Here is a 23,550-nt window from a genome sequence, read left to right on the forward strand (position 1 = left end):
CGACCTGAACCAAAGTTGGACACTTAACCGACTGAGCCACTCTGGAACCCCTAGGGATTATATATTCTAAAGTAGAGTCATTGCTTTGTAAAAGGCCTCTACATGAGAAATCAGTGCTATGTAGGCCTGCACTGTCAACTTTCAAGGACAAGTAGCCTGGTTCATTTCCTCATTTATAATTATACTAACTGAAGTACATAATTTTAATGATGGCTTAGTAGATTTGTTTTCTGAGAAACATCAGAGGTTATGTTCTGAACTGTCCTGCAGGTTGGTACATGACTTCCATTTTCTTATGACTCAGAATGAACCAAAAGTGTTGTTTACCTGCCCAAAATAAAATCCAAGAAGAGTGGCAACGTTATCTTTTGGGTATACTTGCAAAGTATGCTCACCTGGACTCACTATTGAGAAACAAAAATATGCTCCTGATAATGTATCATGTTCGGGTGGGAAATTCTTAGAGGACATCTGAAAACACGTTCTAATGGCATTTAGGGCATTCACAAATTAAGTGGCACAGGAAAGGCTGAATGAGCCTATCTTGCTTGTTTCCTTCCACTGGTGATGAAAACTACTACCATGTGCACACAAAGATCTATGCGCAAACAAATTTTTACTTCATAAGTTTTAGAAAGCAAGCAAGGACGAACCTAAATCAGTAAAGAAGCAATTTTAAAATCATGGGACATCCATCTTGTATAATACTGAGCAAGTAGAGACTTTTGTTACTTGGCACAATGCAGAACAGATACCCAGAACATTCTTCCTGATTAAAAACAAAGCAAAAAATTTTCTAAAATGTTGCTGAGTCAACACACATAAAACATTCCAGAGGCCCAAAATAAAGTGAAATCAAGAACTGTGAAAGTTATGCAAGTAGTAAATTTGTTTTCAACGTGAGAGTTTCTGCTGAATCCCAAAGACCTTAAGGATTCATACTGGCAAAGAAATAGATAAAACCTAGAAACCAGGGACACCTGGGTGGCTCACCTGGTTAAGCATCTGACTCTTCCTTTCAGCTCAGTTCATGATCTCATGGTTCCTGACATGGGAGCCCCTCATTGAGCTCTGCACTGAAGGCATGGAGCCTGCTTGGAATTCTCTCACCCTCCCTCTCTGCTCCTTCCTTGATTGTGCTCGTGCTCTATTTCTCAAAATAAATAAACTTAAAACAAAACTGAGCCAACCTGGCTCAGTCGGTTAAGCATCTGACTTTGGCTCAGGTCATGATCTCATGGGTGAGTTCGAGCCCCACATCAGGCACGATGCTGACAGTTCTGAGCCTGGAGCCTGCTTCAGATTCTGTGCCTCCCTTTCTCTCTGTGCCTCCCAGCTTGCACTCCGCCTCTGCCTCTGCCTCTCTCTCTCTCTCTCTCTCCCCCAAAAATAAACGTTTAACCAAAAAAAAAAAAAACCCCAAAAACAAAAAACTAGAAACCATCCAAAATGAGGATACTTTTAGGAGAATCCTCAGTTAGAGTCAGGTCCCTAAAGATTTCCACCTTCAGTCTAAGAGTGAAGAAGAAACTTGCCTCTCAGTAGCGTAAAATAGAAGAAACTAGTCTGTCTATAACATAGTAGTAAATAAAGTGAATAAATAAAATGAAGACATAAAATGTCCCCTAAGCATGTATAACCACAGGAAGGGCAGTGGAGAGATGGGCAAAATAGGTGAAGAGTAGTGGGACGTACAGGCTTCCAGTTATGGAATAAGTCACAAGGATAAAAGGTACAGCATAGGGAATATAGTCAATGGTACTGTAATGGTATTGTATGGTGACAGACAGTAGCTATACTTGCCATGAGCATAGCAGAACATACAGAGTTGTCAAATGACTTTGTTGTACACCTGAAACTAACATTTTTTCTTTTTGTTTTGTTTTTTCAGTTTGAGAGAGAGAAAGAGAAAGCACAACACAAGCTGGGGAAAGGAGGAGAGGGAGAGGGAGAGGGAGAGAGAGAGACAGAAAGAGAATCGCAAGCAGGCTCCAGGATCAGTGCAGAGCCTAACACGCAACTCGATCCCACGACCCTGAGATCATGACTCTAGCTGAAATCAAAAGTCAGACACTTGGGGCACCTGGATGGCTCAGTCAATTAAGAGTCCAACTTAAACTCAGGTCATGATCTCATAGTTCGTATGTTCAAGCTCTGCACTGGGACCCTATGCTGCCAGCTTAGAGCCTGGAGCCTGCTTCAGATTCTTTGTCTCCCTCTCTCTCTGCCCCTCCCTTGCTCTTGCTTTTTTTCTCTCTCTCTTAAAAATAAATAAACATTAAAAAAAAATAGGGGTGCCTGGTGGCTTAGTCGGTTAATCATCCGACTTCAGCTCAGGTCATGATCTCAGGATCCACAGGTTCAATCCCTGCATCGGGCTCTGTGCTGGCAGCTCAGAGCCTGGAACCTGCTTCAGATTCTGTGTCTCCCTCTATCTCTGCTCCTGCTCTGCTTGTGTTCTCTCTCAAAAATAAATAAACATGAAAAAAAAAAAAAAGTCAGACACTCAACCAAATGAGCCACCCAGGCTCACTGGGTTAAGTATCATGACCCAACTATGCAATCACAAAGAAATCCACCTTAAATAAAAAGACATATATAGCTTAAAAGAAAAGGCATGATCATACCCACTAAGATGTAAATAATGAAAAAGACAGATAACAGCAAATGTTGGAGAGGATATGGAGAAACTGGAACCCTCATACATTGATGGTGGTAAGTACAATGGTGTAGCTGCTGTGGAAAACATTCTGACTGTTCTTCAAAAGGTTAAACATAGAGTCACATGTGACCCAGCAATTCTACTCCTAGGGATATAGCCAAGAGAAATGAACACACGCACGTATGTAAATGTTCAAAGCAGATTATTCATGATAGTCAAAACTGGAAACAATTCAAATATCCATCAAATGATGAATGGATAAATACAATATGGTATATTCATACAACAGAATATTACTCAGCAACAAAAAGGAATAATGTACTTATACAAGGCTTCACCTGGGATTAACCTTTAAAATATAATGCTGACAAGGTAAACATAATCTCTATTACTGTATGATTCCATTTACATGAAATGTGAACAGGCAGATCCATAAAGACACAAGACTGCTTACGACCGCAGGAAGAGAGGAATATGGGATAACTGCTAATGGAGTTAGGGATTCTTTTCATAGTGAAAGAGATGTTCTGGAATTAGTGTAAGTGACTACACAATTTCACGAATATTCTAAAAACCAATGATTTGTGCGCTTTAAAATGTTTTAAAAAGTCAATTTTATGTTATGTGAATTTTATCTTTAACAAAATAGCAAAAAGACTTAGACACTTCATACAGAAGAGGTAAAGATGGCACCTAATAATATCAGGAGTTAGTAAAGAAATGCAAATTACACCCACAAGGAGAGGCTGTTGGAATGCCTAGGATTAACAACAACAAAAAAGACAATACCAAGCATTAATGAAGATGGAAAGCAACTGGAACTCTAATATATAGATGGTTGGCAAAATAGTACAGCCGCTTTGGAAAAGAGCTGGGCAATTTCCTATAAACTTAAGCAATTGCTCACTATTCAACCCAGCAATCCCATTCCTAAGTTTATAAGCAAGAGAAATAAAAATATATGTCTATGCAAAAAACACACACAAATATTCATGATTATTATATTCATAACTGCCAAAAACCAGAAACAACTCAATGTCCATCAACCAGTGAATAGACACAATGTGGTGCCGCCATACAAGGAAATACTATTCAGCAATAAAAAGGAACAAACAAGTGATATACCTAACATCATCAAGAAATCTCAAAAGTTACGCCAAGTCAAAGAAGGACACAAATGGTTATATACAGTATGCTTCCATCTAGGTATCATTCTAAAAAAGAGAAAATAAGAGGGAAACACAAATCAACGGTCACCAGGTAGTAAGGGTGAAGAGAGAAGAATGAATAAGGAATGTTTTAAGGAGATGTAAATATTTCATCACTAGGCTGTGATGTTAATTACACAATCACATACGTTTGTCAAAACGTATAGAACTGTGTGACTAAAAAGGGTAAATTTTAAGGCTGCCTGGGTGACTCAGTTGGTTAAGTGTCCAACTTCAGCATAGGTCATGATCTCACGGTTCATGAGTTGGAGCCTGTGAGTTTGAGCCCAATATCGGGCTCAATGCTAACAGCTCAGAACCTGGAGCCTGGAGCCTGCCTCAGATTCTTGGTCTCCCTCTCTCTCTGCCCCTCCCACTCTCTCACTCTGTCTCTCAAAAATAAATATTAAAAAGAATTCTTTTTTTAAAAAAAGGGTAAATTTTATTCTATGTAAACTATACTACAAAAATGAAAAATGAGGAAATGACTTTATTTCCAACAAAATGAAAATAATACATTAATGCTAAAATGACATTAATGTAATATTTAAGAGTTCTAGGGGCATCTGGGTGGCTCAGTCGATTAAGCGTCCTGCTTAGGCTCAGGTCATGATCTCACAGTTTATGAGTTGGAGCCCTGCATCAGGCTCTGTGCTAACAGCTCAGAGCCTGGAGACTGCTTTGGATTCTAGGTCTCCCTCTCTCTCTCTGTCCCTCCCCTGCTCATGCTCTCTCTCCTCTCTCAAAAATAAACAAACTTTAAATAGACTCTCAAAGTGACTAAGGAAAGAACATCCATTTTTTTTAATTATGAAATAAAATCAGGAAGATGCATAATCAAGAATAACTGATAACAAAACACCAAATTCTGGAAAATAAAAGTAACAAAAATAATTACAACTACAATAATTAGTTAAGAGATACATGAGATAAAAAGATGTAAAATGTTTCCATATGATTTTACTCATACCTGTAATTTAAGAAACAAATGAGCAAAGGAAAAAAGAGAGAAAGACTCCTAACTACAGAGAACTTATTGTTACCAGAAGGGAGGGGGTGGGAGGATGGGTCAAACAAGTGACGAAGATTAAGGGCTGCACTTGTCATGATCAGCACTAGGTGACATATGGAATTGTTGAGTCACCATGTTGTACACCTGAAGCTCAGATAACACTGTATGTTAACTACACTGGAATTATAATTTAAAAATAAACAAAAATTAAAACATTACTATAAAATATTTTTAAAAGGTGTAAAATGTGCAGTCAAAAACATAAAACATGGTGGGGGAGGAGTAATAATTTTGAGCTCTAAAACGGGGTCAAACTTAAGTTATTATTAACTTAAAATAGATTGTTTCAGGTATGTCATCGTATGTAAGCCACATAGTAACCACAGAGCAAAAATCTATAGTAAATATACAAAAATAAAGAGAAAGGAATATAAGCATACCACTAAAAAAAAATCAGACCACAAAGGAAAAGAGCAAGAGAAGAAGCAAGGAACAGAAAACCATAGGGGCACCTGGGTGGCTCACTGGGTTAAGCATCCGACTTTGGCTCAGGTCATGATCTCATGGTTTGTGAATTTGAGCCCTGCATTGGGCTCCCTGCAGTCAACATGGAGTCCACTTTGGAGCCTCTGTCCCCTTCTTTCTCCACCCCCCACCAAAAATAAACATTAAAAAAAAAAAAAAGAAAACCATGAAAACAAATGGCAATAAGCACGCATCAATAAATGATAACAAACTAAATTCTCAAGTCAAAAGATATAGAGTAAACAAATAAAAAACACATATGACCCAGCTCTGTGCTGCCTACAAGATACTCCCTCTAGAGGCCTCTAGGTGGCTCACGGTTGAGCACCCAACTCGATTTTGGCTCAGGTCACGATCCCAGGGTCGTGGGATCAAGTCCTTCATCAGGCTCTGCACTGAACATGGAGTCTGCTTAAGATTTCTCTCCCTGTGTCCTTCTCCCCTGCTCATGTGTGCACACTCTCTAAAATAGAATAGAATAGAATAGAATAGAACAGAACAGAATAAAATAAAATAAAATAAAATAAAATAAAATAAAATAAAATAAAATAAAAATAAAACAATTAAAAAAAACACACAAGATACTCCCTCTAAATGTAAAGACATATGCCAACTTAAAATGAAAAGACACAGAAAGATATTCCCAGGCAAATGGAAACCACAAGAAAGCTGGAGCATTTATACTTACATCAGACAAAATAGACTTACAATAAAAACTGTAACAACAAACCAAAGAGGGCACTACACACTGATAGGGATCAATCCAGTAAGACAATACAACATTTGCAAACTTTTTTTGCACCAATCATAAGAGCACCTAAATATAAAGCAAATGTTATCAAATCTAAAGGGAGAAATAGACAGCAATACAATAATGGCAGGGCACTTTAATGCCCCCACTTAAATCAATGGATAGATTATTCAGACAGAAAATCACTAAGGAAACGTCACCCTTAACGACATATAACACCAAATAGACTTACCACATATTTACAGAACATTCCATCCAAAACCAACAAAATACATTTTTCTCAATTGCATATGGAACATTTTCCAAGTTAGATCATATGCTGGGCTACAATAAGTTTTAATAAATTTGAGAACTGAAATCATATAAGCATCTTTTCACGAAACTAGAAATTACATGAATAAAACCAGGAAACTCACAAATATGTGGAGACTAAACGACATGCCACTAAACAACCAATGCACCAAAGAAATCAAAAGAGAAATCAAAACATACCTTGGCATAAATGAAATTGGAAAAGCAATGTAACAAAATTTACATGATGCAGAAAAAGCAGTTCTAGGACAGAAGTTCACAACAATAAATGTCTATCGCAAGAAACAAGAAAATCTCAAATAAACAACTTAACTTCATACCTCAAGGAACTAGGGGGGGAAGAAAAGACAAAACAAGGCTCAAAGTTAGTAAAAGGGAGGCAATAACAAAGATTAGAGCATAAATAAATGAAAGTAAAAAGACAACGAAAAAGACTAATGAAATTAAAATCTGGCTCTTTGAAAAGATAAACAAAATAGACAATCTTATAGCTAGACTCACCAAGACAAAAAAGAGACAACTCAACATCAGAAATGAAAGAGATATTATGATTGATACCACAGAAATACAGAAGATCATAAAAGACTGAACAATTGTATAGCAGCAAATTGGACAGCCTAGAGGAAATGGATGAATCCCTAGAAACAAATAAACACGACTGTTTATACAATTGTGAATAAACAGAAAATCTGAATAGATGATGACTAGGAAAGAGAAATCAGAAACCTCCCAACTAGTCAATGGATGGATTCAAAGATGAATTCTACCAAAAATTCAAGGAAGAATTAGTATAAGTCCTTTTCAACCCAACTCTTCCAAAAATAGAAGAGGAGGAAACACTCTCAAGTTCATTTTAGGGGGCCAGCATTACTCTGATACCACAAACAGATAAGGTCATCATGAGAAAAGAAAATTATGGGCTCATATTCCTGATGAACACAGATACAAAAATCTTCACAAAATGTTAACAAACTGATTTCAACATAAATTAAGAGGATCATACGCTGGGGGGACTTCCAGAGAAAATGGCATAGTAGGACTCACCTCATCTCACACATACACCTAGATAACACCAACATCAGTGTAAATAACCCAGAAAACAACTTGAAGTCTGGAGGAACAGACAGCCCCCAACTCAATGTAGAGAAAGGGCCACAATGAAGAGGATAAGAAGGGTGGAAATGCAATTGAGAGCTAAATAGATCCACAGGACTGTCTGGGGAAGGGAGGGACCAGCAGGTGCAGAGAGGGGAGATGATCAGATCCCCAACCCAGGCACCCCAGGCACCCCATGCACCAGGCACCCACATGGGGAAAAAACTAATCCCCATAACACATGGCTTTGAAAACCACAGGGGCCTAACAATCAGTAAGGCTTAACACATGGAATTTTAAAAATCAGAAAGAAGACTCTGTTCTAGGAGAGCAGGGAGGGTGGAGTACCTTTCCTTAAAGAGACAGCACAACAAATAGCCTCACTGATATACAGCACAAAAGCAGAAATTAGAAAATGCCGGGGGGGGGGGGGGGGGGAGTATAACAGTAAGATTTAATGGTTGATGTCAGAGTGCATACTGGAGAGGTAGGGATCTTTGGGACACTTCTCCAAGAATAAAAGAGCTGCCAGGTGCCATTTCTCTCCCTTGTCCTCCAGCCTAGAAACACCTGCAGAAACCAGCACAGCACCTACACTCTCCATGGTGCTTCCTAACAGCATCCCCCACCACAAGCACTTCTGCAGTTTCTGCCCCCTCCAACCTGGCAGGCCTCACCAACAGTTTTCTCAGGTGACTGCAATGGACCTTTGCAGACCATGCATACACCATGTGCCCTATGCTCCTATTCTGCTGCTGACATGCCCCCTCCAATACACCCTTGTTCAGAACCCATCCAAAGCGGTGCCACAATAGTATGCAAGCAGTCCCAACAGAGACCAGCACCACTCCAAAGTGACTCCTGCCCCAGGGAGAAGGGAAGACAACCCCACACACTACTCCCAACTGCAGACCCAACTGGAGGCAAACTGGGTCCCAGGCAAACTGACTTCAGGCCCAGTCTAGCAACAAAAATTTCTCAGGGGATGACAAAGGGAGAGTACCCTGAGGTTCAGTTCTACTACATCTCTGGCAAACAGCTGGTCTGACTCAACTCAAGCACAAGACAAACCCAGACTGGCCCACTAACAACACAGGGACCAAACCCTGCCCACAACAGGCAAAGAGAGCCATTACGGATGACTGGACTGAAGGCAAACACAGATCAGCCATAAGAGCGGGGCACACACAACACACGTAGGAGACCCTGAAGCACCAAGTCTGTTGAATGGGGAACACTGCACTGGAAGGCACCACAAGACTTAGTCTTCATCAGGCCACTACTTTCAAGACAGGAAAAATAGCTGACTTTCCTAACACAGAAACAGACACAGAGTTAGACAAAATGAGGAGACAGAGTATGTCCCACATTAAATAGGACAAAATCATAGCAAAAGAGCTAAGTGAAATGGAGAAGTAATATGCCTGATAGAGAATTTAAAGTAATGGTCACAAAGATACTTACTAGACTTGAGACAAGACTGGAGGACCTCAGTGAGACCATCAACAAAGAGAAAAAAAAACAAAAATGAATCCATCAGAAATGAAGAACAATAACTGAAATTAAAAACAGACCAGTGCTCACTTGGGCAGGATATATAGTAAAATTTGAACAATACAAAAAAGATTAGCATGGCGCCTGCACAAGGATGACATGCAAATCTGTGAAGTGTTCCACATTTAAACACACACACACACACACACACACACACACACACACACAGAAACACACACACGCACCCCAGGTGGAATAAACAGACCAGGGGAAGCAGAAGGAATCATCAACCTGAAGGACAGAGTAATGGAAAGCAATCAAGTTGAAGAGGATTCAGAACAAATAATTTAAAATGCAATAGACTTGGGGAACTCAGTGACACCATCGAGTGTAGTAACATTCACATTTTAGGGATCCCAGGAGAAGAGAGAGAAAAGGGGGCAGAAAATGTATTTGAAGAAATACTTGAAAACTTCCCAAATCTGGGGAAGGAAACAGAAATCCAGATCCAGAAGGCTGACAGCCCCCAACAAAACCAACCCAAGAAGGTCCACAATAAGACACAGAATAATTAAAAAGGCAAAATGTTGTGATAAAGACAAAAATTTAAAGACATTAAGAGGAGTGTCTGGGTGGCTCAGTGTGTTGAGCATCTGACTCTGGCTCAGGTCATGATCTTGCAGTTCATGGGTTCGAGGGCCACAAAGGGCTCTCTGCTGTCAGTGCAGAGCCTACTTCAGACCTTCTGTCCCCCTTTCCCTCTGCCTCTCTCTCTCTCTCTCTCTGAAAAATAAACACTGGGGCGCCTGGGTGGCTGAGTCGGTTAAGCATCCGACTTTGGCTCAGGTCATGATTTCACAGTTTGTGAGTTCGAGCTCCACATCGGGCTCTGTGCTAATCGCTGGGAGCCTGGAGCTTGCTTCGAATTCTGTATCTCACTCTCTCTGCCCTTCCCCCCCTCAAAAATAAATAAACATAAATAAACAAACATTAAAAAAATTTAAAGGGGCATCTGGGTGGCTCAGTTGGTTAAGCATTTGACTCTTGATTTCAGCTCAGGTCATGATCTCAAGGTTCGTGAGTTTAAGCCCCACAATGGACTCCACAATTATGCAGAGCCTACTTGGACGTTCTCTCTCTTCCTCTAACCCTCTCCTGCTCATGCTCTCTGTCTCAAAATAAATAAACAAGAAAGAAAAGGAAAAAAAAGGAAAGGAAAGGAAAGGAAAAGGAAAAGGAAAAGGAAAAGGAAAAGGAAAAGGAAAAGGAAATTTCCCAGAATAGGAAATAAAGAGCTTCCCAGACAAACAAAAGCTAAAGGAATTAATCACCACTAAACAAGCCCTACAAGAAATGTTAAATGGAACTTTCAGTGGAAAGACTATAAGTAGAAGAAAAATAGGAAGCACAAAGAAGTAAAACTGGATTTATCTATAAAAATCAGTCAGGTGGGGGCGACCGGGTGGCTCAGTTGATTGAGTGTCCGACTTTGGCTCAGGTCATGATCTCACAGTTCATGAGTTTCAGACCTGCATCGGGCTCGCTGTTGTCAGTGTGGAGCCCACTTTGGATCCTCTGTCCCCTCTCTCTCTGCACCTCCTCTGCTCACTCTCCCTCTCTCTCAAAAATAAATGCACACAAAAAAAGAGTCATGTGATTCACAAAATAAAAGAATGTAAAGTATGACACCATATACCTAAAAAATGGAAAGGAAAGAATGGGTTCAAACTTAAGCAACCATCAACTTAATATACACTGCTACAAGCATAAGATATTATATAGAAACCTAATGGTAACCACAAATCAAAAATCAGTAGAAGACACACAAAAATAAAGAGAAAGGAATCCAAGTATATCATTAAAGAAAGCCAGCAAACCATGAGAGAAGAGATCAAAGGAAGAAAGGCACAGAGAAGAAATACAAAAACAACCAGTAAGTAACAAAAGAGCAATAAGTACATATCTGTCAATAACTTTGAATTTATATGGACGAAAATACTTCAATCAAAAGACACAGGGTGACGGAATGGATAAAAAGGCAAGACCCATCTATATGCTGCCTACAAAAGATTCATTTCAGACCTAAAGACATATGCAGACTGAAGTGAAAAGAAAGCCAGGGTAGCAATATTTACATTGGATAAAATAGATTTTAAAAGACCATAACAAGAGACAAAAAAACACTATATAATCATAAAGGGAACAATCCAACAAGAAGATATCACAATTGTAGATATTTACATACTCTACACAGGAGCACCCAAATACATAAAATAGCTAATAACAAACATAAAGGAAGTAATCAATACCAATAAAAGTAGGAGACTTTAACACATTCTTTTCAAGTGCACAAGGAACAGTCTCAGGAAAAGATCACTTATTAGGTCACAAAACAAGTTTTAACAAATTCAAAAACACTGAAGTCATACCATGGAATCTTTCTGATTATAACATTATGAAACTAGAAATCAATCTCAAGAAAAAAATCTGGAAAGAACACAAATACATGGAGGTTAAACAATATGCTACTAAACAATGAATGGGTCAACCAAAAATTCAAAGAGGAAATAAAAAACTCATCATCAGAGATATAAATAAATCAAAACAACAAAATGAGGTACAACCTCACACCTGTCAGAATGGCTAAAAGTAAAACTCAAGAAACAACAGATGTTGGCAAGGATGTGGAGAAAGGGAAACACTTTTGCACTGCTGGTGTAAATGCAAACCGGTGAAGCCACTCTAAAAAACAGTATGGAGGTTCCTCAAAAAATTAAAAATAAAACTACCCTACAACCCAACAATGGCACTACTAGGTATTTATCCAAAGGATACAGAAATGCTGATTCAAAGGAGCACATGCACCCCAATGTTTATAGCAGTGCTATCAACAATAGTCAAATTACGGAAAAGGTCCAAATGTCCAACAACTGAGGAATGGATAAAGATGATGTGGCGCATATATGTATGTGTGTATATATACACATATACACACACATATACACACACAATGGAATATTACAAGGTGATCAAAAAAAATGAGATCTTGCCATCTACAACAACGTGGATGGAACTTGGGTGTGTTATGCTTAGCAAAATAAGTCAGAGAAAGACAAATACCATATGATTTCACTCATATGTGGAATTTAAGAAACAAATAGAATAACACAGGGGAAGGGAAGGAAAAGTAAGATAAAAACAGAGAGGGAGGCAAACCCTAGGAAAAGTAAGATAAAAACAGAGAGGGAGGCAAACCCTAAGAGACTCTTAAAGACAGAGAACAAACTGAGGATTGCTGGAGAGAAGGTAGGTGGGAGGGATGGGTAAATGGGTGCTGGGCATTACGGAGGGCACTTATTGGGATGAACGCTGGCTGCTAAATGTAAGTGATGAATCACTGGGTTCTACTCCTAAAACAAATACTACACTGTATATGAACTAATTTGAACTTACTTATTTTTAAAAATTTTTTAATTACTTTATTTATTTGGGGGGCAGGGGTAGAGAGAATCCCAAGCAGGCTCTACACTGTCAGCACGGAATCTGACACAAGGCTCAATCTCACTAACTATGAGATCATGATCTGAGCCGAAATTAAGAGGTGGGCGCTCAACCGAATATGCCACTGAAGTGCCCCTTGTGTTTAATTTATGTATTTAAATTCAAGTTAGTTGGGGCATGTGGGTGGCTCAATCAGTTAACTGTCCGACTCTTGATTTCGGCTCAGATCAGGATCCCATGATCCCTCAGGTCATGGGATTGAGTCCCACATCGAGATCCATGCTCAGGGTAGAGCCTGCTTAAGATTCTCTCTGCCTCTCCCTCTGCCCATCTCCCCTGCTCATACTCTCTCTCTAAAATAAAATTAAGGGGAGCCTGAGAGGCTCGTTTGGTTCAGTGTCTGACTTTGGCTCAGGTAATGATCTCATGGCTCATGAGTTCAAGCCCTACATCAGGCTCTGTGCTGACAGCTCAAAGACTGGAGCCTGCTTCAGATTCTGTCTCCGTCTCTCTCTGCCCCTCCCCTTCTCATGCACTCTCTCTAATATAAATAAATATTTTTAAAAGTTTTTTCACAAAATTTTTAAAAAATGAATAAAATAAAAATAAAATAAAAATTAATTAATAAAAAAAATACATGGTGGGTACCTGGGTGGCTTAGTCAGTTAAGTGTCAGACTTCAGCTCAGGTAATGATCTCACGATTCATGAGGTTGAGCCCTGCTAACAGTGTGGAACCTGCTCAGGATTCTATCTCTCCCTCTCTCTCTGCCCCTCCTCACCCTCAAAAAAAAAAAAAAACTTTAAAAAATTATAATAATAAATCATAAAAAATCATAATAAAATAAATAAACTACATGGAGACAAATGAAAATGAAAGCACAAGGGTCCAAATCCTTGGGATGCAGTATAAGTCATTCTAAGAAAGAAATTTAGAGCAATACAGGCCTACTTCAAGAAGTAAAAAATCGCAAATAAACAACCTAACCTTACAGCTAAAGGAACTAGAAAAGAACAAACAAAACCCAAAACCAGTAGAAGGAAGAAAATAATAAAGATTAACAGTAGAAATAAACAAAATAGAAACTAAAAAACAATATAACAGATCAATGAAACCAGGAGCTGGTTGTTTTTGTTGTTGTTCTTGTTTGTTTTAAAAGATTTCTTTTTATCATTTTTAAGTAATCTCTACACCCAACATGGGGCTCGAACTCACAACCATGGGATCAAGAGTCACAAGTTCCACCAACTAAGCCAAGAGCTGGTTCTTTGATAAACCTTTAACCAGACTCATAAAAAAAAAAAAAAAAAAAAAAAAAAGAGAGAGAGAGAGAGAGCAAGAAAGAAGACCCAAAATCAGAAATCAAAGAAAACAAGTAACAACTGACTCTACATTAATACAAAAGATTATAAGATAATATCACAAAAAATTATATGCCAACAAACTGGACAACCAAGAAGAAACTGATAAATTCCCAGAAACATATAACTTCCCAAAACAGAATCAGGAAGAAACAGAGAATTTGAACAGACCAGCAGTGACATTGAATCTGTAATCCAAAAACTCCCAACAAACAAAAGTCCATGACCAGACAGCTTCATATGTGAATTCTACCAAACATTTAAAGAAGAGTTAATATCTCTTTATTCCAAAAAATAGAAAAGGAAAACTTCCAAATTCATTCTATGAGGCCAGCATTACCCTGATACCAAAACTAGATAGACACTGTGAAAAAAGAGAACTACAGGCCAATATCTCTCACGAACATTGATACAAAAATCCTCAACAAAATATTACCAAAGTGAAACCAACAATTCATTAAAAAAAATCATTCATCCAGGCACCTGAGTGGCTCAGGTCATGATCTCACAGTTTGGTTCATCTGCTCTCCACACAGAGCCCATTTCAGATCCTCTGTCTCCCTCTCTCTGCCCCTCCCCCACCCGTTCTTGCGTGCTCTCTCTCTCTCTCTCTCTTTCTCAAAAAAAAATAAACATTAAAAAAAAAATCATTTACCATGATCAAGTGGGATTTATTCCCAGAATGCAATGATGAGTCAATATTCGCAAATCAATCAACATGACACATCACATCAACAACAAAGGAAAGGATAAGAACCATCATATCATTTTAACAGATGCAGAAAAAGCATTTGACCAAGTATAACATCCACTCACGATACAAACCCTCAAGATAAGTAGGTTTTGGAGGGAACATACCTCAGCATAATAAAGGCCATATGTGAAAAACCCACAGCCAACATCATACTCAGTAGTGAAAAATGGAGAGCTTTCCCCTAAAATCAGGAATAAGACTAAGATGTCTATTCTCACCATTTTTACTTAACACAGTATTGGAAGTCTAGTCATAGCAATCAGACAAGAAAAATGAATAAAAGGCATCCAAATTGGTAAGGAAGAAGCCAACATTTCACCATTTGCAGATGATATGATACTATATACAGAAAACCCTCAAGACTCCACCAAAAAACTACTAGAACTGATAAATGACTTCAGTAAGGTCACAAGACACAAAATCAATATACACAAATCTGTTGCATTTCTATACACTAATAATAAAGTAGCATAAAGGGAAATTAAGAAAACAATCCCATTTATAATTGCATAAAAAATAAAATACCTAAGAATAAACTTAACCAAGGAGATGAAAAATCTGTACTCTGAAACTATAAAATACTGACGAAAGAAACCAAAGACAACACAAACAAATGGAAAGATATTCCATGCTCATGGACTGGAAAAACAATTACTGTTAAAATGTCCATACTACCCAGAGCAATCTACATATTTAATGAAATCCCTATCAAAACTCTAATGACATTTTTTCACAGAAGTATAACAAACAATGCTAAAAGTTGCATGGAACCATGAAAGACCCCAAATAACCAAAGCAATCTTGTGAAAGAACAAATGGAGGCATCATGGTTCCTGATTTCAAATTATATTACAAAGCTATAGTAATCAAACAATACAGTACTAGCCTAAAAGCAGACATAGACCAATGAAACAAACTAGAGAGCTCAGAAATAAACCCACACAGGGGTGCCTGGATGATGGCTCAGTCCCTTATGCATCCAATTCTTGATTTTTGCCTCAGGTCATGATCCCAGGGCTGTGAGATCAAATCCCGCATTGGGCTCCAGGTTGAACATGGAGTCTGCTTGGGATTCATTATCTCTCTCTCTCTCTCTCTCTCTCTCTCTCTCTTTCTCTCTCTCTCTCTCCCCGTCCTCCACTCACACACTTGTGCACACTCTCTTTCTAAAAGATTTAAATAAATAAATAACCTGCTGATATCCTGAGGGCATGACCTTAAAAAAAAAAAAAGAAACAGACCCACACATAGATGATCAATTAATTTATAACAAGGCAATCAAGAATATACAATGAGGGGGGTGCCTGGGTGGCTTAGTCAATTAAGCGTCTAACTCTAGCTTTTGGCTCAGTTCATGATCTCAAGGTTCATGAGTGTGAGTCCCGCATCAGGCTCTGTGCTAAGTGTGGAGCCTACTTGGGATTCTTTCTCTCTGTCTCTCTCTGTTCCTCCCCCACTTGTGCTCTCTCTCTCTCTCAAAATAAACAATAAAATAAAATTTAAAAAAAGAATATACAATGAAGAAACGACACGCTCTTCCATAAACGGAGTTGGGAAAGCCAGACGGTCACATGCAAAAGAATGACACTGGAACATTATCTTACAGCACACAAAAATCAATTAGAAATGTATTAATGATTTGACATTAAGACCTGAACCATAAAACAACCAGAAGAGAACTTAGAAAAACTTTCCCTTTATATAGGTTTTGGTGATTTCTTGGATTTGACAGCAAAAGGTAAAGGCAAAAAAAAAAGCAAAATCAAGTACATCAAACTAAAAGCCTTCTACGTAGCAAAGGAAACAAAATGAAAGGCAACCTGTGAACTGGGAGAAAATATTTACAAATCATATATATGATAAGGCACTCACATCCAAAATACATATAAAAATGAATTCTTAAAACTTAATTAACAAATCTCATTTAACAATGGACAGATCTACATAGACATTTTTCCAAAGAAGACAGATGGCCAACACATACATGAAAAGGTATTCAACATCACTAACCATGAGGGAAATGCAAATCAAACCACAATGAGAATATCACTTCAAATCTATGAGAAATAACAAGCGATGGCAAGGACAAGGAGAAAAGGGAAGACTTGCGCACTATAGGTGGGAATATAAATTGTTGCAAACACTATGAAAAAGAGTATGTTCCTCAAAAAATAAAAAATAGAACTACCATACGATCCAGCAATTTCACTTCTGGGTATCTGTTGAAAGGAAATGAAAACACCACTTTGAAAAGATATATGCACTCCCTTGTTCACTGTAGCATTATTCACAATAGCCAAGACATGGAAGAAACCTAAGAGGCCATCGATGGATGGATAAAGAAAATGTGGTATATACAAAAAAAGAAGCAAATCTTGCCACTTGAGATAACATGGATGGACCCTGAAGATTTTATGCTAAGTGAAATAAGTCAGACAGAGAAAGGCAAATACTGATGATCTCACATATATGTGACATGTAAAAAAACAAACAAACAAAGTCACAGATTTATAAAACAGACTGACAGTTGCCAATGGTCAGGGTTGGGCAAAATGGATGAAGACGATCAAAAGGTATAAACATCCACTTAAAAAATAAATAAGTCAACATATAAAGTACAGCATGCTGATTATAGTAAACTCTATCGTATATTTGAAAGTTGCTAAAAGAGAAAATCTTAAAAGTTCTCATCACAAGAAAAAAATTTGTTACCACGTGTGCTGATGGATTTTAAGTGGACATACTATGATCATTTCACACTATACAAAATATTGACTCATTATGCTGTAGACCTGAAATTAATGATTTGTCAATTATACCTCAAAAAAATAAATACCAATTTGGATATTTACAAAAAAAAATTTTATATAGAAGCAGATTTATACATAATAGACTTAAATTTTAATAAATAAATAGATATATATATATATATATATATATATATATACATACATACAAACAGATAGATATCACCAGACACACAAATAAATAGGAAAATATGACCCACTGTCTGGAGGAAATTCAGTTACTAGAAACAGACTCAGAAAGGAGAGAAAAAAAGCAATTAGCAGATAGAAAAAAAAGTTTTTAAATTTTTTTTAATGTTTATTTTTGAGACAGTCAGAGCGCAAGCAGGGGAGACACAGAATCTGAATGAAGCAGGTTCCAGGCTCTGAGCTGTCAGCACAGAGCCCAATGTGGGGCTCAAACTCATGAACCATGAGATTATGACCAGAGCTGAAGTCGGACGTTTAACCAACTGAGCCACCCAAGCACCACTTGCAGATAGAAAATTTTAAAATATTATATAATGTGATTAAGAAATAATGGAAGACATGAACTTAACAATAGAGAAATTAATATAAAAAAGAGGCAAGGGGTGCCTGGGTGGCTCAGTCGGTTAAGCAACTGACTCGATTTCAGCTCAGGTCATGATCTCATAGTTAGTGGGTTCGAGTACAGCTAACACTGACAGTGCAGAGCCTGTTTGGGATTCTACCACTTCCTCTCTTTCTCCCTCACTCATTCATATATATATATAAATATACATAAGTGTAAATATACATATATATATATATACACACACACACATGCACATACACTCTCTCAAAATAAATAAGTAAACTTAGAAAAGGAAAAAAAAAGAGACATGTGCTACTTCTGATGATGAAAAACACCATACTTACACCAACAAAATCACTGTCAGGCTTTAGAGCAAATTAGACACTGTAAAAAAAAAATCAATAAACTCAAAGATACTGAGATCAACAGAACTACCAAATTGAAGCAGTGTGGGATGGGGGGTGGCAGGGAAATTGAGATAGTGAGCTATCAAGCCATGAAGACAAATGGAAGAAACTTAAATGCATACTGCTAAGGGGAAAAAAAAAGTCAGTCTGAAAAGACTACATACCGTATGATTCCAACTATATAACATTCTGGAAAAGTTATAGAGAACATTTTAAAAGATTAGTGGTCATCAGGGTACGAGAAAGGAAAGAAGGATGAATAGGTGGAACACAGGAGATTTGGGGGGACTATGAAATGATTTTGTACGATACTGTAATGGCAAATACAAGATATTATACATTTGCCAAAACCCACGGAACTGTACAAAACAGTGAATCTTAATGTAAACTATGGATCTTAATCATAATGTATTCCTTCATTTGTAACAAATGCACCACACAAATGTAAGATGTTAACACAAACGGGGGTGGAGAGAGGGTATACGAGAGCTCTCTGTACTTTCTATAAACCTGAAACTACTCGAAAAAATCATTGGCTCTTTCAGGTTGTCTCCGTCCTGTCCCCATTTTTTCATTTGTTTGTTTTTTAAATTAAACACCACCCCTCCCTGTCCTTTTCTCTTCCAGTGTCAATATTACAAGCATTATGCAAGGTTCTCCACTAAGCTATCTCTACCCAAGTCCCTCCAAGAACTCCTTTATGATCAAGGTTTTAATTTGGCTAATGAACTGCAAAATAACATCACTCCTTATCACTTGCACTATGTCTGCATCATCTGTCATTTCTACCTGTATGTTCCCCCACTTCAACCACAGCTATCAATGATTATCACCACTTGCCCACTCACCTAGTCCCAAACTTGCAAGTATTCTCCTTGTACCCTATATATTCCCCATTTATGACTAAGACTCATCATTTTCTTTCATACTGACCCTTTTCCTCTCCCTTCCACTTGTGCCACCTTCTGAACTTATTACATTCCTGAATTACTTCAATAGCTTCTTTCTGCATTCCATGTTAAACTCTCCTCAATTTATCCTACATATATTACCAACAGTTTTCATGTGGCTAGCCCTCAATTATTGGTCACTGGAAAGACTGTTGTGGATGATTTTAACAGACACTATTGACTGGCTACCCAATATCCATTCTTCTTTGTTGAGAGAGCTCCAATTTTGTTTGGGGACCTCCACTTTCCCAAGTGACTCAGGGAAGTGAATCCTGGGATGAATCTTGATTGGTCTTACCCAATCACAGTAGTCCCATCCCCCAAGATTTAAGCCCAAGCATGTGGTTCAGTTCGGGTCATGAAATGTGAGAGGTGGCCCTCTGAAGACTTCTGAGAAAGATTTCTTTGCTCCTACAAATAGGACACAGGAAAAACATGGTACTTTCTCACAGTGCCTGGATGGCTCAATCAGTTAAGCGTCTGACTCGGTTTCGGCTCAGGTCATGATCTCACGGTTTGTGAGTTCAAGCCCTACATCGGGCTCTGTGCTAACAGCGTGGAGTCTGCTCGGGATTCTCTCTCCCTGTCTCTCTCTGCCCCTCCCCTACTCTCTCTCTCTCAAAATAAGTAAATAAACTTAAAAAGAAAAAGAAAAAAAAAAACACAGTACTAACTCTACATGTTGTCACATTTGAATTAAATCCTTGGAACTCCTACAGCCAACCTGAAGGTAAAGCCGGCAAGCATAAAGGGGGCAGAGGCAAGAGTACTTAAAGAAGTGGAACTGAAGCCCAGATATAGTCCCTGAGGAGGCCTGATATACACAACATCAATAAATCTCAGATGCATTATGCTTAATGAAAGATACCACACAAAGTAGTACATATCATAATGATTCTATATATATATTCCATATGCAGTTCTAAAACAGGAAATACTAATCTATACTGAGACAAGTCATATTATCAATTGCCTGGAGCAGAACTTCCAAGAAATGACTTGTAAGAAGGAACTTTTTAGGGTGATGAAAATGTTCTGTATCATGACAGACGTGGTGATTACAGTTATCAAAATTCATTTACCTGTATCCTTAAAAATGAATGTATTTTAGTATATATAAGGTATATTTCAATAAAGTTTATTTAAGAAAAATGGATAATTAGTACTATAGTATGCCAGATGATTATAAATGCCATGAAGAAAAATAAAGTCAAAAAGAGAGAGTACCGGAGGCAAGAAGGTAGGGGTAGAAGTTATGTATATAATTTTAAACAGGGTGGTTATGACAGGCCTCAGTGCCTTTTTAATAAAGACCTAAAGGAAGACAAAGGTGTACACGAGACATCTGGAAGAAAACATCTCCAGACAGAGAGACCAGCAACTGCAAAAGCCCTTGTCTTTTTCAGTGATAATGTGGAAAGCTATCTGAAGATTTTGACTACAGTGATTTTTTTTTTGTAAGTTTATTTATTTTGAGAGAAGGAGGGGCAGAGCTAGGAAGAGACAGAATCCCAAGCAGGCTCCACACTGCCAGTGCACAGCCCAAGGCAGGCCTCTAACTCACAAACCTTAAGATCATGACCTGAGCCAAGATCAAGAGTGGATGCTTAACTGACTGAGGCATGCAGGTGCCCCTGACTTCTGTTTTGCAAGGATCACTCTGGGTGCTCTATTGGGAAAAACTATAAAGTGGTAAGGATGCAAGCAGGGGGAGCCCAGTTAGGAGGCAGCTGCAATAATCAAATGGTAGCTGAAATCAGGGAGGTGGTAAGCAGAAATGTTCAGATTCTGGATCAAATTTAAAGATAGTCTTTGCTAATGGACTGAAAGTAACACTGAAAGAGAGGAGTCAAGGATAACTACAAGATTTGGAAGACATAGAAGGACTAGGGCACCTGGGTGGCTCAGTCAGTTGAGCATCCAACTCTTGATTTCAGTGCAGGTCATGATCCCAGCGTGGTGGGATCTAGTCCCATGTCAGGCTCTGGGCTGTGTGGAACCTGCTTGAGATCCTCTCTCTCCCCACCCCTCTGCCATTCTCCCCCACTCAAGCTTTCTCTCTCAAAACAAAAAAAACCGAAGAAGAGGAAATGGAAGGACAAAAAAGTCATCCACTGAAATGAGGAAGACTGTAGGGAAGAACTGGTTTACCTGGAACAGTGAGAATTTTATTTTGGTCAAGTTAATCTTGAGAGGCCTATCGAATGGAGATGTAAAGTAGGCAGGTGGATATACAAATGTGGAGTTCAGGGAAGGGGTCTAAGCTAAAGATAAAAACCTGGGAGTTGCCAGTATGTCAAAAGGCACTGTAAAGATATAAGCCTGGGGACACCTGAGTGGCTCAGTTGGTTAAGCATCCAACTTCGGCTCAGGTCATGATCTCATGGTTCATGAGTTCAAGCCCTGCGTCAGGCTGCGTGCTGACAGCTCGGAGCCTGGAGCTTGCTTTGGATTCTGTGTCTCCCTCTCTCTCTGCCCTTCCCCCACTCACACTATCTCTATCTCTCTCTCTTTCTCTCTCTCCAAAATCAATAAACATTAAAAAAAAAAAAATCTTAAAGAGATAAGCCTGGATGAGATCACTAAGAGACTGAGTAAAGAAAAGAAAAAAAATTCCAAAGGCTGAGCCCAAGGTCAATCTAATACTGGGAAATGGGAAAGAAAAAGAAACAGTAAAGGAGACTGAGAAGGAGTGGCCAGTGAAATAAAAGGAAAACCAAGAGGTGATCTCCTAGAAGCCAAAGGAAGAAAATGGTTCAACCAGGAAAGACCAACTGGAATAAATGCTGATAGGTCAAATTAGATGAGGGCTGAGAATTCACTGGAATTATTAGAGAATCATGGTCCCTTGAGGAACCCAAGTCCATGTAAACATTCCTTGTTCTAGATGAGTAACTCACACACTGCTAGGTTCAATCTGTACTAATTAGAAATCATTGTGTATTTTTAAATCAAACTATTACTCCTAAAATGGAAGCAGTAGTATGTTAGTCTATTTTAAACATGATGTTTATTTTTGTCACTATTTGGTATTCTAAGTATTCTGGTAAATAATCACCTCTGATGTTTACCACTTTTACTCTAGCCTCATCAAACCCCAAACATTTCCACATATAATCATCAAGATTTGCTATATCTTTTTCCAAGATGTGATCTTCCATTTACTAAAAGGTTAAAATGTAACAATGGATGAAACAGAACCACTGGACAGTACAAATTATTATCCAGTGAGCATTAAAGGACACAAACAGAAGACTCCTAGTACAAAAGCATAAAGTCACAGAAATATAAATATATTTTAGGACAAATGCAAAAGACTCAGTCTAACACACACATACAGGAGGCATACTGTGATCCAAATCTTTTTACCCTGAGCCAAACAATGTAAAAGGCTTGGTTTAGGGCAGCCATGCTCTTATCTATTTAAAGATACATTTTTAATACTGGGATCCTGCTGCTGTGCAAATTTTAATAGGAGAACATTTCAAGTCCTCTTCAAAGCCAAGGGAACAGTGTCTCCCAAGTAATCTGGTCCATTTCAAGGTAACTGACCTTCCTCAAAACAAGAGATGGTAAGTAGAGTTCTTGGCCAGGACAATAAGATAACATTCCCTCAGACATGTCCATTCGAACTTGAATGCTAAAAATAAATTGAGCATACATTCTTCACAAAACCACAGGCACTAATGGTGCATGCAACACACTGCAATCCTAATTATTCCTTCTGGGCAAAGGATATTTGCAGCCCCTATCAATTCCTGATATAAGGAGTAAAAAGGAATACTAACAAGTCATACCAAATGTGTATTCACATACATGGACTGAGTGCCTTTCAACTTCTAGGTCAATATTTTTTGTGAGCTCCTTTTGGATGTTTCATTAAGCAGATTATGTTCCTGGACATGAACATTTCAGTCCCCTCTCAAACAGATTGGATAGCAAGTTGTTCCTAAATTTGCCACTATGAGATAAGTGGCAGCTAAAATCAGAAAATTCTTGGTACAGCCTAAAAGTGATTGTTTTTCAGGGGCGCCTGGGTAGCTTAGTAGGTTAGGCATCCCACTCTTGATTGAGACTCAGGTCATGGTCTCAGTTGGTGAGATCAAGCCCCACGTCAGGCTCTGTGCTGACAGTGTGGAGCCTGTGTGGAATTCTCTCTCTCCCTCTTTCTCTGTT

The 23,550-nt window shown here is 38.4% G+C and overlaps 1 protein-coding gene and 1 non-coding gene across 2 annotated transcripts in view; one reads left to right on the forward strand and one right to left on the reverse strand.

Annotated features, from left to right (window-relative positions):
• Positions 1-23,550, reverse strand: part of PFDN1 (prefoldin subunit 1) — a 71,106-nt gene that overhangs the window by 38,279 nt on the left and 9,277 nt on the right. The window lies entirely within an intron of this gene.
• Positions 9,142-9,248, forward strand: LOC122496379. Its single transcript, XR_006300787.1, has one exon. It is a non-coding gene; the product is annotated as a U6 spliceosomal RNA (small nuclear RNA).

This window comes from Prionailurus bengalensis, chromosome A1 (genome assembly GCF_016509475.1).
Source record: "Prionailurus bengalensis isolate Pbe53 chromosome A1, Fcat_Pben_1.1_paternal_pri, whole genome shotgun sequence".
In the NCBI taxonomy this organism is placed as follows: domain Eukaryota; kingdom Metazoa; phylum Chordata; class Mammalia; order Carnivora; family Felidae; genus Prionailurus; species Prionailurus bengalensis.